The following is a 12,769-nucleotide window of genomic DNA, read 5'->3' as shown; positions in this document are numbered from 1 at the left end:
GCTTCTCGCACCAGCAGATATTCACAGGCTCCGGGGAAGGTGAAAGCCAGCCCATCAAAGGTCACGTAGTGGGGGGCGCCCGATCCCTGGCACCACCCACCACACCGGTGGCCTGTGCAGTGCCACTGCAGAGCCTGACACACGCTGTGGGTGGGGGTGGGGAGACAGAGGCGTGAGGATGAATCCTGGGGAAGCAGCTGTCCAGGTTCCGAGCAGCCGACCCTCAGCCTGGGGGGAATCCTGGAGAGCTTCCCTTGCCCAGGCCAGTCTGGATACCCCAGCTCATCCCAGTTCAAGGGGCTAGGCATACCAAACATTGCAGTCCTCCTGGATGGTAGCGTTGGGCGGATACCACTGCCCACCGTGACGGCAGGGGCAGAGCTCAGGAGGCACGCAGCGCTCTTGCTGGGCAGAGGTCGGGGACAAAGGGGCACCTTGGAGGGCTGCCTGACCCGCCGCCCAGTGTTTCAGACAGCCCGGGGGGTTGGGGCAGTGCCCTGGGGTACAGCAGGCCCTGCGATGCCCCATGCAGCCCCCTCCCAGACTTACCAGCAGCACAGTGCCCGGGGGACAGACACAGCTTCCCAGGCTGTCTGGGGGACAGGAGTGGTTGGTTCCAGGGCTGTCACAGGTGAGAAGGCAGGCACCAGGGACATAGACAAGGTCACCGGGGCAGAATGTCCGCTGGGGGCCACAACGCTGAGCAGAGCAATTCCAGAGGCCCCTCTCCTGGCAGACACTGCCGAGGACAGGAGCCAGGTAAGAAGCAGGCCCAAGGCAGGGCTCACCTTCAGGCACCTCTGGTCTGACCTGGGAGAGTCTCAGGAACCCAGGGGGTCCGAGCCCCTAATGCTGACTCCGGAGACCTGAGCATCTCACCCCCCACAGCCCAATTATAAGCACGGGAAGTAGGGCTGCTCCCAGCACCAGCCATACCTGGGATGGACATGGTGACCCCAGCTCCAGTGGGGCCATTCTCTGGGCTCTGAGGTTCTCGAAGAACCCCACCCCTAGCCAAGTAGGAGAGGGATTCCCTGAAGTCTCGTCCTCACCCACAAAGCCCCGGCCACTGGCTCTGTGTCCACAGGTCCAGAACTGGCCTTTACTTCTCCCTAACCCTTGGAGGAGCCTCTGGACCACACTACACCAGAATTCAGAGATCTGGGTCCTAGTCCTTCATCGCTATGTGACTCTGCAAGCCATGTAGCCTATTCGAGCCTCAGTTTCCTCATCTGCAAAATGGGAACAATTCTTCCCCTCCCTACTTTATCAGGTCGTTGTAAGAATTCAGCAGAATTAAATAAGAGAACATACTGGAGTGCTTTCTGGGCCTGAAGTGCTCCACAACCAGGGCGAAGCTAGGACTGCTCCGTTGCCCCACGTATGCATGCCAGGCCCTAACCCACAGTGCTACAAGCCTGGCCCCTCTTCTCTAAGCTCCATCTCTTCACCCTCCAGCTCTCTGCCTCCCCCAAGGCCACCGCCCTCACCAGTGGTTACAGTCCTTCGTGGTGACACTGCCAGGTACATAGCGCTGAGTTCCAAGCTGGCAGGAGCACAAGCTGGGGGGCACACACTCGCCCTCGGGGTCCCGTAGCAGTCCTGAGGGGCAGTTACAACCAGACACACAGCTCCCCAGCTCCTCACAGTCTTCTGGCTCCCCACAGTTTTGACCACACGCTGGGGCACACTCCTGGTACTCCTGGCCGCTGGGACACGGGACAGCTGGATGCAGAGACACAGAGACACGGGCAGGTCAGGGGCATGACTGCCGCTGCTCTGCCCGTCCTTCTGGAATTCATACCCCCCAGGCCTCTGAGAGACGGCAAAGCCAGCAATGTGCTCAGGTCAGAGGGCTTCCTTGGGATCTCTCTGGTCTATTCCTGGAAGGGGCTGGCTGGCTGAGCAGACTCACGGCACAGTGTCTGGGACCTCCAGAGAGACAGGGCACCCTCCCGGGCACAGCGACGAGCAAAGGCAGCAAGCACAGGGCACAGGCAGTCCTTGCCAGGAGCACAGCCACACACGGCCGCCAAGCAGCGCAGGTGGAACGGCTCCCTGTCGACCAGCCCTTGGCATTCCTGAGGGGGGAGCGGAGGAAAAAATTGGGTTGGCTCCTCCTCCACAGATTCCCCTGTCCCCTCCAGCCCCCTTGGCCAACTCTCTGTGCTTGGTACCCCTTGCCACGGCAGGGAGTTGGGCCCTCCCCAGAGCCCAAGAGGAGGGCAGAGCAGGTGCTGACCCTATCTTACATGTGCGAACAGCCCCCTCCCCACAGTCTGGCTACCTGGAAGGTTGGGCCATGCAAGACGGCACAAGCTGCCTCTGCAAAAACGTGGCGCTGAGTGTGGGTGCTGCAGGGGGAAAGTAGGGCGCTGTCTTCTGAGGGGCACCTTCCCTCGCCTGCCACCTGGAACTTGCTAGCAAAGGCTGCGGTGCGGTGCTGGTCTCCACATCACCGGCAGGTGTCAGGAAGTCATCCTGCTGGTTCCAGGTGAAGGTGCCGCACAGACCCTGCACCTGGGCCAGAGGAGTGGGCATGGGGCAGTCACATCCGGGCCCACTGTGGCCTGGTCCAGCCACTCGCTGGCCCCGCAGCATACCTGGCGGGCATGGCGGGGGTCCAGAGTGATGTAGGCTGCAGGGTCAGACACTCCCCACAGGACCTGGGCCCCAGGCCAGCGCAGCAGTAGGAAGGTGGAGGAGGCGTGGGAAACACTGAGGCCCTTGGGCCCGCTCCATGGCAAGCCCACGTCCTGCCCATCGATGAGTACAGCTCCTGGAACAGGGGCCTGTGAGGGGCTGCTCCTGCAGGGCGGGGCTGAGGAGGACTGGGGGTGAGCACATCCCAGGAGAGGGCTACCTGAGTCTCTGAGCTGGATGTGCGTGTCTCCCAGGGACACAGAGATGGCGTGGAGGCAGCTCCCAGTGTCACAAGCCCCGTGCTCCAGCACAGTCAGCGGCTGCCCCTTCAGGTCCTGGGGCAGATGGTGAGGAATGTGGTAGGGTGGGGGTGGGCGAGACCCAGAGAACAGTGTCTGTTCGGCACCTTCTCCTGCTCTACCCAACGCAGGCAGGTGTGGAGCTTAACCCTGGCAAGCGCTGGCACTTGTATCTCTACGTGCACGTGCATACAGGTGTGTGCAAGTATGTGGAGGTGTGTGTGTGTTGGTGCAAGATGCCTTCCCCTCCCCTCTCCCAGTGGGTATGGATGCTCTGCTCTCTGTCTCTGTGTGTGCACGCGCTAAATCTGCAGTGAAGTACACACCTGTTTGTGTCCATGAACCTGAACTTGGTAGGTCACCTAACTTGGCTGGAAGAGGGCTGGGGAGGAAGGAGAACCCATATTTCTCCTCGGGTTGTTTTGCAGGAAATAGCCTGTGATAAGCCCAGCCTGTGCCATCTGTGAGAAAGGACTGTGAGGATGGGTTTTGCCTTGTGTCCAAGGGCTAAGGTAGGAGCCGTCGCGGAACCCAAGGGGAGGTTTACGGGTCTGCGGCAAGCCATCCTGCCTCCAGAGTCAATTCTCTCTCAGCTTTTCCCGAAATGGCTGTGTGTTTCTCATCGATTTATGTAGAGGTTTCCCGACAGTCACCTCTCCCCTACAGCACCCCAGCGAGGGCTCCTCCTGGCGTTAACCCCCTACCCACCTGCACCAGGCTGGAGCGGCAACCCCGGCTGCCGCGGAAGGAGAAGCTCCGCCCATCGAAGGTGAGGTAATGCCCGTCCCCGCCCACCGCGCACTCGGCTGGGCACGGCGCCTGCGCGCAGAGCCAGCGGCCGTCCTGGCACACGCTGCGGGCACACAGGGCGGGGAGCGCGCTCAGATGCAGCGCCCACGAGCCCCGGCCCCCCACCAACCCCTTGGCCCTCCCTCCCCCCGCCACCCCTCTCTAACCCTGCAAGGCCTGGAGGTCAGCCGGCGGAGATCACGGGCTAGGTCTTTAAGCAGGGCAATCAATTATGCCATGAGAAGTCACAGGTCCCATGTGAGGGGCCCCCCGGAAGGGGAGGCAGGTTGAGGAGATAGCATAAGGGAGGGCTCCGAGGGGACCACGCGGCCTCCAACCCCAGCCCAAGACCCAGCGAGGCCCGCGGACCCACCACGGGTTGCACAGCTGGCGCACGGTGTCCCCGGGAGCGTAGCGCCGGCGCCGGTGGTAGCAGGGGCAGCGGGCAGCAGGCACACAGAAGGCGCCGTCCCAGAAGAGGCCGGGCGGGCACTCGCAGCCGCTCACGCACGCTTCCCGGCAGGACCCCTCTCCTCCGTCCCCCACTGCTGAGCAGCTGGGTGGGCAGGCCGAGACGCAGTCTGAGTAGAGCTGGCCCCCCAGGCACAGACGCTCTGTGGGCACACGAGTGGGCTGTGAGTTCCGAGGGTTCCCCTCCTCCCGCCGGACCCCCGCCAGACCCCCACCCCTTGCCCGCAGCCCGCAGAGAGGGTGCTTGGGAGGAGGCCCAGCGCTCAGGAAGCAGGGGCCACAGGGCTGCCATCGGTCGGTTCCGATTCTGCAGGGTGGGGAGGTCAGGAGTTCTGCAAGGAGTGCCAGGGACCAGCCCTACCGCAGAAGCCTGGCTTCCTCCAGCCCACGTGGATGTGCTGCTTGGCACACTCCTGGGCATAGTTGGCCAAGGTGCTGCACACGGCTTCCCGACGGGCCTCTCGCCCACTGCCTGCTGGGGCCCCAGAACAGTAGGCAAAGAGGCAGGCCTGGTGGTACTCAGCAGGGGGGACCTTCAGAGAAAGGACAGCTCCTGAGTCACCAGCACTCCTTGCTCTTGCTTCAGTCATGCCCTGACTTATAATCAAACACAGTGAGCACTAGAAGGGACCTCTGAGATCCTACATGCAAAGCAGTGACAGGACCCGATTCCCTGTTCGGCACCCCTCCAGAACCCACTCTTTCCTGCCCCTCCGGCGGTTGATATCCCCACCCGTACCTGGGCATGGCATTCCCTGAAGGGACTGTCCAGCAGCTGGTAGCATACATCATGGGCATCAGCCTGCACGCCTGCCTCTGAGCTGCTCAGGGGGCCCTCACAGCCCTGGGCCGCCTCTGCTGAATCCAGACACCCAGGCTGGACACACGGAAATTCAGGCCAATGGGGGATAAGAGACATTAACCAGGACACCAGGAACGCAGCCACGACCCGACCCTCGTAGGTGCCCGAAGTCCCCATTGTCATGGCTGCCAGCCCAGACATCCGGGGTTTGGGGGACGGGGCAACTAGATTGTCAGCTCTGGTAGGGGGTGGGGGAACTGGGGGGGGGGGGGTCACATCAACCCACAGGCAGGAGGTTTCATAACTAGCCAGTTAACCCAAAACTGGTCAGTGACCAGGTTGCTGGGTGTGTCCCCTGGTCGGTGGGTTCACCACTTTAATCCCGTGGGACTCTGAGCCTGCCCCTCACCAAGGATCCGGGAGCAGGCCAGGCCCCGTCCCAGGGAAAAGGCCAGTGGTGAAGACAAAGAGCAGAGGCTTGAAGGTATCAGAGAAGCCAGGAGTGGGCAGGGGGGGGCAACCAGGAGGCGGGCAGTGAGCCTGGGCTCCCTGAAGCCTGTAGTCTCACCTCCGAGTCAGGGAGCCTCCAGGAATTCCCAAAGGTGGCAGCTAACACAGCCAGTCTCCCTCCGGGCTCCAGGAAGTCATCTGGGGGAGGGCAAGCCAGAGAGGTGCCCGGTCTGGGCTCTCCAGTCTTTCCCTCCCTCCTACACCAGCAACCGAGTCACGCCCACTTACCCTCAGGCTGGCCATTGTAGACTCCACAGAGACCTTGAGTTTGTCCCTGGAGCTCAGAGTCCACAGAAACAGAGATGGAACTGGACCTGTCCAGGCGTACGGTGACCCCCAGACCCCCGGACAACACCAGCCAGTCCCCCTGCCACTGCAGGCTCAGCCCTGGGCAGGAGAAGGAGGGAGTCACACTCCCTGCCCCTCCCACCATCACACCCAGGTGCAGACTGCCCAGGGAAGGAGAGGAGAGAGAATTCTGACAATTCTACAGAATTCTGCACTTCATACTCTTTAAAGGAGAAGCAACTGGTTTTCCCATCAGAGCCCTGTTTGAGAAGTTCATGAACACTACAGATGCTCTCTTGAGCAAGTGACTACAAGCGATAAGTAAACTTCAAAGCTCTCGTGACGACACACACAGCCACAGCTCCGCCTCACTTGGTGGAGCCAAGAACAGGAGAAAAGGTCTAGTAGGCGAGGGTCCCACCTAACAGCACAAAAGCCCTTCCTCACAGCACACTGGGAGGCAGGCTGGGAAAGCGGTTTGTTTAAAGATTTTATCAAAGGATTTATTTATTTGAGAGAGATTATGCATGCGAGCAGGGGGCGGGGCAGAGGAGGAGGGAGAGAATCCCAAGCAGACTCCTGGCTGAGCTTAGAGCGTGATACGGGGGTTCCATCTCAGGACCCCGAGATCATGGCCTGAGCTGAAATCAAGAGTCAGAGGCTTAACCAACTGAGCCACCCAGGTGCCCCTTAAAGATGTTCTTTTTTTTTTTTTTTTAATTTTTTTTTTTTTTTTTTTTTTTTTGACAGAGAGATCACAAGTAAGCAGAGAAGAGGGCAGAGAGAGGGGGCGGGAAGCAGGCTCCCTGCCGAGTAGAGAGCCCAATGCGATGCGGGGCTTGATCCCAAGACCCTGAGATCTTGGCCTGAGCTGAAGGCAGAGGCTTAACCCACTGAGCCACCCAGGTGCCCCAAAGATGTTCTTTTTAAATAATCTTCACACCCAACGTGGGGCTCAAAATCCCAACCTTGAGATCGAGAATCTCAGGCTTTATAGATGGAGCCGCCAGGCATCCTGACACTCAAAGAGGTTAAGCCGAGGGCCTTGCCCCAAGCCATGCTGTGAGGGGCTAAGGGAGGGGGGGTGGCTTGCAGGAATCACCTTGGAGACTAGGTCCATGACCTGCCTCCTCAGCGGACTCCCTCCCTCCCTCATGTCCCAAAACCTCCCAGTCGCTGTGGGGGCGGGGCAGCAGTCTCCCACTCAGCTGCCCCTTTTGCTGTCCCCTGCCCCAGGAGATAGGCAGGCTGTTCTCAAGGAACACAGGGGGCCCCAGGAAGTCTGCCGCTCCCTACAGTACCGTGGAGCAGCTGAGACTCCCCGTCAGGTACCAGCTTCCCGTTCACAGAGACGTTTCTGCCCTGGATCAGCACCTCCTCAGGTCCCATCATTACTCGGGCCTTGGGGGGAGACACAGAGTGGAAGAGGTGTTCAGTGGCTCACCTCCTCCCCGTGTCCAGCTCCCTCCCTGCATCCTCCCCTCGTCTCCCTCCCTCACCAGCTGACAGTGCCCAGGCTGGGGGCAATGCCCCCTGGGCATGAGGTGGACTGCCCAGGTGGCATCCGCGGCGCCCGCCAGCAGGTAAGTACAGCGGCCCAGGAAGTGGTAGTGGCGTCCATCAAAGGTGCGGTAGTGGAAGCCTGACCAGGTGGCGCAGGTGGCCGAGGGCTGCTGGCGCTGGCTCCAGAACTGGGCCACGGCCCCCGCCAGGGGCTGCAGGATGGCTGGAGAGGGAGCGCTGCCTGGAGGAGATACACAAGCTGTGGTGAGCCTCTGAGTGTGATGGCAGGAGGATGGAGGACGGGGACCTGGGGCTTCTCCCAGAGCAGGAGGCAGGTGGAGAGGGAATGGTCACTCTGGAGGCGGAAGGGGTGGGAGGTGACTCATCCGAGAGCACAAGGGAATGGGTCTGAGCCCTGCAAAAAGGCCCAGAGCTCAAGAACTCTATGGGGCAGTGCCTGGTCAGGGGGAGAAAGTGATGGCTACCGTTGCAGACTGACCTGGGAGGTGTCGGCTAGAGCAGCTGAGGCAGGCCTGGGAGCTGCCATCCCACCAGCTGTGTCCCCAAGGCCAAGCACAGCACTCCTCTAGGCTTCCCGCAGAAGCATTAGCCGAGCCTGCCTGCAGCTGGCGTTGCCACGTGGCAAAGCAGTGGCCCCCAGGGGTGGCTTCTGCAAGGGCTGTGGTGGGTGGAGGGAGAGAATGGGGCGACTCAGACAGTCAGCCTGGACCCAGCTTCCCTCCCCCACAGCCTCCCTGAAACCACAGATCTGGGCTAATAGCAGGTGCTTACCCAGGGTGCAGCGGGTGCCCCCCCAGCCTGGGCAGCAAGCCCTCACTGTCCGGTTCCTTGCAGCGAGCCGGGTTTCTGGGGGTCTGGGTCCACCGAACAGGCGGCAGGGAGAAGATGTTAGTATTCAGCCCAGCCCCATCCCTGTCCTGAGAATGGCCTGGGACAGTCAATCTGGTCATTTATTCTCTGAGTGACTTTCTCATGTGATTTCCCTTCCAGGTCTTTTTTTTTTTTTTTAATATATTTTGTAAAGATTTTATTTCAGAGAGATTGAGCGAGAGAGAGTGAGTACAAGTGGGGAGAGGGGTAGAGGGAGGGGAGGGGGAAGGGAGATGGAGAAGCAGACTTCCAGCTGAGCAGGGAGCCCGATGCCAAACAGGGTTTGATCCCAAGGCAGATGCTTCACCGACTGAGCCACCCAAGCGCCCCATCTCTTCCAGGTCTTAATTTCCCCTTGTGCAAAGTGAGAATGATGCTGGGAAGGCAGACTGGAGGGGAGGCACAGGGAACAGGCATTCTACCTCTCCCTGCGCTACCTGTCCCCAATCCCACACCCCTGACTCTTCCTGAGCCCAACCAGACCTATTGCCCAAATGCCTGCTTCTCCAGGACACCACCCAGTTCCCCTTCCGCCCAGAATGTTGGCCCCATTGCTCTCTCCTGCTCAGCAGCTAACCCAGGCTCCGACCCTCACTCACTTGTAGATGGGACAGAGCCCGGCACGTCCACTCCAGGACAGGTCCAGCTGCCAGCCCAGGCGCTGGTAATGGTAGAGGCTGGTGCAAGGCACCCGGTCCTCCTGGCGGGGGGGGTCACTTCCTCCTCCACCAGGAAGGTTTCTGTATGTTCACACCACCGGCTGCCCGCAGATGGGGAATGACAGCTGCTGCCACCAGCCCCTCTATTGCCAAGAAGCCCTGTCCTGGGAGCCCACTCCCAATAAAGCCCCTCCCGGGGAAAGGTTAGTGAACTGAAAAGGAGGCTGGTGGGAGCCAGAAGCACCGGCTGCCGCAGAGGGTCCTGTTCGTGAGGCCGGAGCAGAGGATCTTAGTGAATGGGACCCCAGGCTGGGCTGCTTACCCGTTAGCCAGTGCCCAGGCCATCCCAAAGAGGAGGGCAGAGAGAAGCATGGCGCTCTCTGCCCAGGTCCTCTGTGGGGCTGTGAGCCTTGGGGCGGGGGGAAGACAGTGGCAGGTGAGCAGAAAGGCCAGTGCTGGCCTTCCCTACCCCACACTGCGGTCTCCAACAATCAGGCGTCAACGTGTCCAAGGCAGCCCAGACAACTAGAACGAGGCCCCTGGGGCTGGGGAGGCTTTATCTCAGCCCCATGCCCTGGGGCACCAGCTGCTCAGAACCAGATTGGACCTGCCTGCGCATTGTGAAATCCGCACAGAGGACCGCTCTCCCTGGCAACAGTCCCCTTCCTGCCCCTTTTGTGTGTGTGTGTGTGTGTGTAAGCGTGTGTATGCGTGTGCGCGCATGTGTCTGAACGCTCACTGGGGGAGCGCATGTGCCCCAGGACACAGCTCAGATGATATCTGAGCCTCTGATATCCCCCCCCTTTAGGCTGTACCACAATTTAGGTTGACTCTGGACAAGCCACCTTCTCTTTCTGAGCCTCAATTTCCTTGTCAGTAAAAAATTTAGGGGCTTCCCAGGGATGCTTGTGTGTTGGGGGGGATGCTTGGCGGCTCCACTTTGAAATTGTGTGTGTGCTGGGGCCCCTGGCCAACTCAGCTGGTTAAGTGTCAGACTCTTGGTTTGGGCTCAGGCCATGATCTCGGGGTCATGGGATCAGGCCCTAGGTTAGGGCTCTGCACTCAGCACTCAGCGTGGAGTCTGCTTGAGATTCTCTCTCTCCCTCTGCCCCTCCTCCCACCTTGCACCTGCGCACGCGAGCTGTCTCGCAAATAAATAAATCTTAAAAAGAAAGAAAGAAATTGTGTGTGTACCCATCTTCCCGAGGATAGTTCTATAACTGTTATTAAGTTCTCAAAAGGAACTATGACCCCACAAAACGGCTGTTATTGTGCCAAATGACTGATATGGTCTTCTAGCCCCCAAATTCTGGCTATGATTCTCTCTCCCTGCTCCCTTTCCTGCCCCATTTCCCTGTAGGCACTTGAGAAGCCAGGACCAGTGGGCAGAAGGAGTTGAGTTTCCAGGCTGGCTGAACTGTGTGGAGACAGTGGGGGAGCCTATGCCCTTTCCTCTGTGGTCTGACCTCTCACTGGGGCTGATTATGTGTGGATGGCTGGGTCCATCCTGGTTTCCTTTTGAGAAAGTCTCCTAGGGTCCAGAACCAGGAAGCCTGGGCAGGGGAACAGAGCAAGCCTCAGGGAGGAGAGGCAAGGGTGGAAAGTGCGAGTGTGCATGGGGGGGTAGGAGACAGAGGGGCCTGGAAAGGCAGCCCCCCCAACCCTGGGGGCAAGGCGGTCCGATGGGATCATCTGAGTATCCGGTAGGGGCAGCAGGTGGCCCAGGTAAATCCTGGTTACCAACTCCCAGGACACCCGGGCTGGAATGTGGCCTGACCCTCAGATTCCATAAACCTCCATCCCCTAAATCTGCTGTCCCACTGACCATCGCGCATAGTTACCCCACCTCGGGCAAGGAAGCTGCTGAGAACCAGAGCCATGCTAGGCATTTCTCCTGGGCCCACCCTCGGTCCTGTGGCCCAGAGAGGGTGCGGTGAGTCCCTCAGGGAGCTCTCAGGACGGGTCCTCAGAAAAGGCCAGGGTTGGGCCACGGGCATGTTGCTGTTCCTAATCTCTCACACGCAGACCCCATATACTCTCTCCCTGTTGCTTCACATGCTCACACCCCCAAGTGCTCATGACCTAGCACAAAGAGACACATTCTACTCCCAGGGCCATGAGACGACTGGGAGCTGACTAGTTGAAGGAGCCCATCCAGGAGGTTGAAGAGCCTTTCCCAGCTGATTCCGAGGTCCCCCGTGCTTTTCCAGGCACCACCTGCTCCCCTGCCCCTCTCCTAAACTTGAGGAAAGTTGATGGTGCCCTGCTGTGCGCTGTGGTTCTCCAGGGAGGGCCCAGTCTCAGCTCTGAATTCTAACCAGAGGTGAAAAGGTAACAACACTGGCATTGGGGAGAACCCCAAGTCACCATGTCCCTTTCCCCTAAAGGGGGCAGGAAGGAGGAAGCTGGAGGCCAGGGGAGACTGGACGAAGAGAGATGGGAGAGGGGGCCTGGAATAGACAGCCCACATTTCAGCTGGACAAGGACAGGGCACAGGGAGCTTTCTGAAGGAGTCAGGTGCCCGGCTGGCAAGACCCAAGAAAACCATCATAACCCCGGTGGGCACGCCAAGTCCCCCAGAAACCGGATCTGAGGACTGAGGGCATCCCTCCACACCTAACAGCTACAGGTTCCCAGGCCAATAGGTGGACCAGGCCCACCCCGCCCAGCGCCCCCTCTCCGCAGCCCCCTCCTCAGGACGCCGCCCTCAGAGTCTCCGCCCAGCGGGTCTCCAGCCTCACCGTCCCCCTCACTGGCCTCCTCTCCAGCCCTGCCTTCTCCCTGGGGACCCGGCTCAAAAAACCCCCACCCCAACTTCTGCTTCAAAGGGCCCATTCTCGGCCGGCACTGAAGCCCAGCTCTGTCTCCTTCGGCCACCCCTCGCTGCCCCAAGGGACCCGACTCCCGCCGCGGGTGTCCCATCGGGTCCTCCGGCATCGGGGTCAGGGGTTGTGGGTCTGAGCGAATCCGGGTGGAATCGGGGTGGAGAGCAGGGGTGGGGTCGGAGTTCCCCAGACCAGCCCCACAGACCGACAGTCGGGAGACTCGATCCCACCGAGAAGCGCGGCACAGATACACTGCGGGGGGCGGAGGGGGGGGGGAGGTCGCTATTCAAAGACGGCGACGCAGACACTCACTGGCTCTCCTCCCCCGAGCACGCCCCCTCCTCTTCCCCTCCCCAACTCCTCATCGCACCCCCTCCCCTCGCGCTCCACCTTTCCTCTGGCTCCTCCCTCGACGCCTGCGAGCACCCTCCCGCGCAGCCCGCGTGCCCTTCCTCCCTGCCTCCTCTCCCTCCTCCACCCCTCCCCCCCCCCTCCTCCCTCCCCTCCCCCCCCCCCTCTCCCCCCCCCCTCGTTCCTAGGCTCCCACTTTCCATCACCTACTCGGGGCCTCCGTCCCTCCACACCGTCACCTGCACGCCTGTCCCCGCCGTGCCGCCTTCCTGCGACCCCACTCCAGCACCCCCCTGCCCCTACCTCCCCCACTGGGTCCCCGGCTGCTCCCCTCCTGCTTCCGCGTTCCCCTCCCCCCTGCCGGGCGCCGCTTCCCAGCTCCCGCTCCCTCCGCGTCTTTTCCTCTCCCCTCCCCGCGAAGTTTCGGGGCTGTCAGTCTGTCAGTCTTTCGGGCAGTCGGCACCCGAGCTACAGGCAGCGGGCGCCATTGCGAGCAGAACCGGCCGGGGCAGAAGGCCGGGGCGCCTGGGTCCCGCCAGCAGCGGGGAGACCCGACCCGCCAGCCCGCCAGGTACGGGCGGTGGAGGCGCCCAGAGGCAGGCGGCTCCGCCCGCTTTCCCTTCTACACCGACACTCAGTCACTGCCCGCTCCGCGCAGGTGACAGCCCGGGGGGTGGGGGCTCCGGGAGCGCTGGAGGGGGTGGGGTGGGGTTAGTGGGGGAAAGAAAGGGCAGGGGA

The sequence above is a fragment of the Enhydra lutris genome, unplaced genomic scaffold (genome assembly GCF_002288905.1).
Source record: "Enhydra lutris kenyoni isolate GAN:26980312 unplaced genomic scaffold, ASM228890v2 scaffoldscaffold37, whole genome shotgun sequence".
NCBI classification, from domain to species: domain Eukaryota; kingdom Metazoa; phylum Chordata; class Mammalia; order Carnivora; family Mustelidae; genus Enhydra; species Enhydra lutris.
This window is presented reverse-complemented; position numbering follows the sequence as displayed.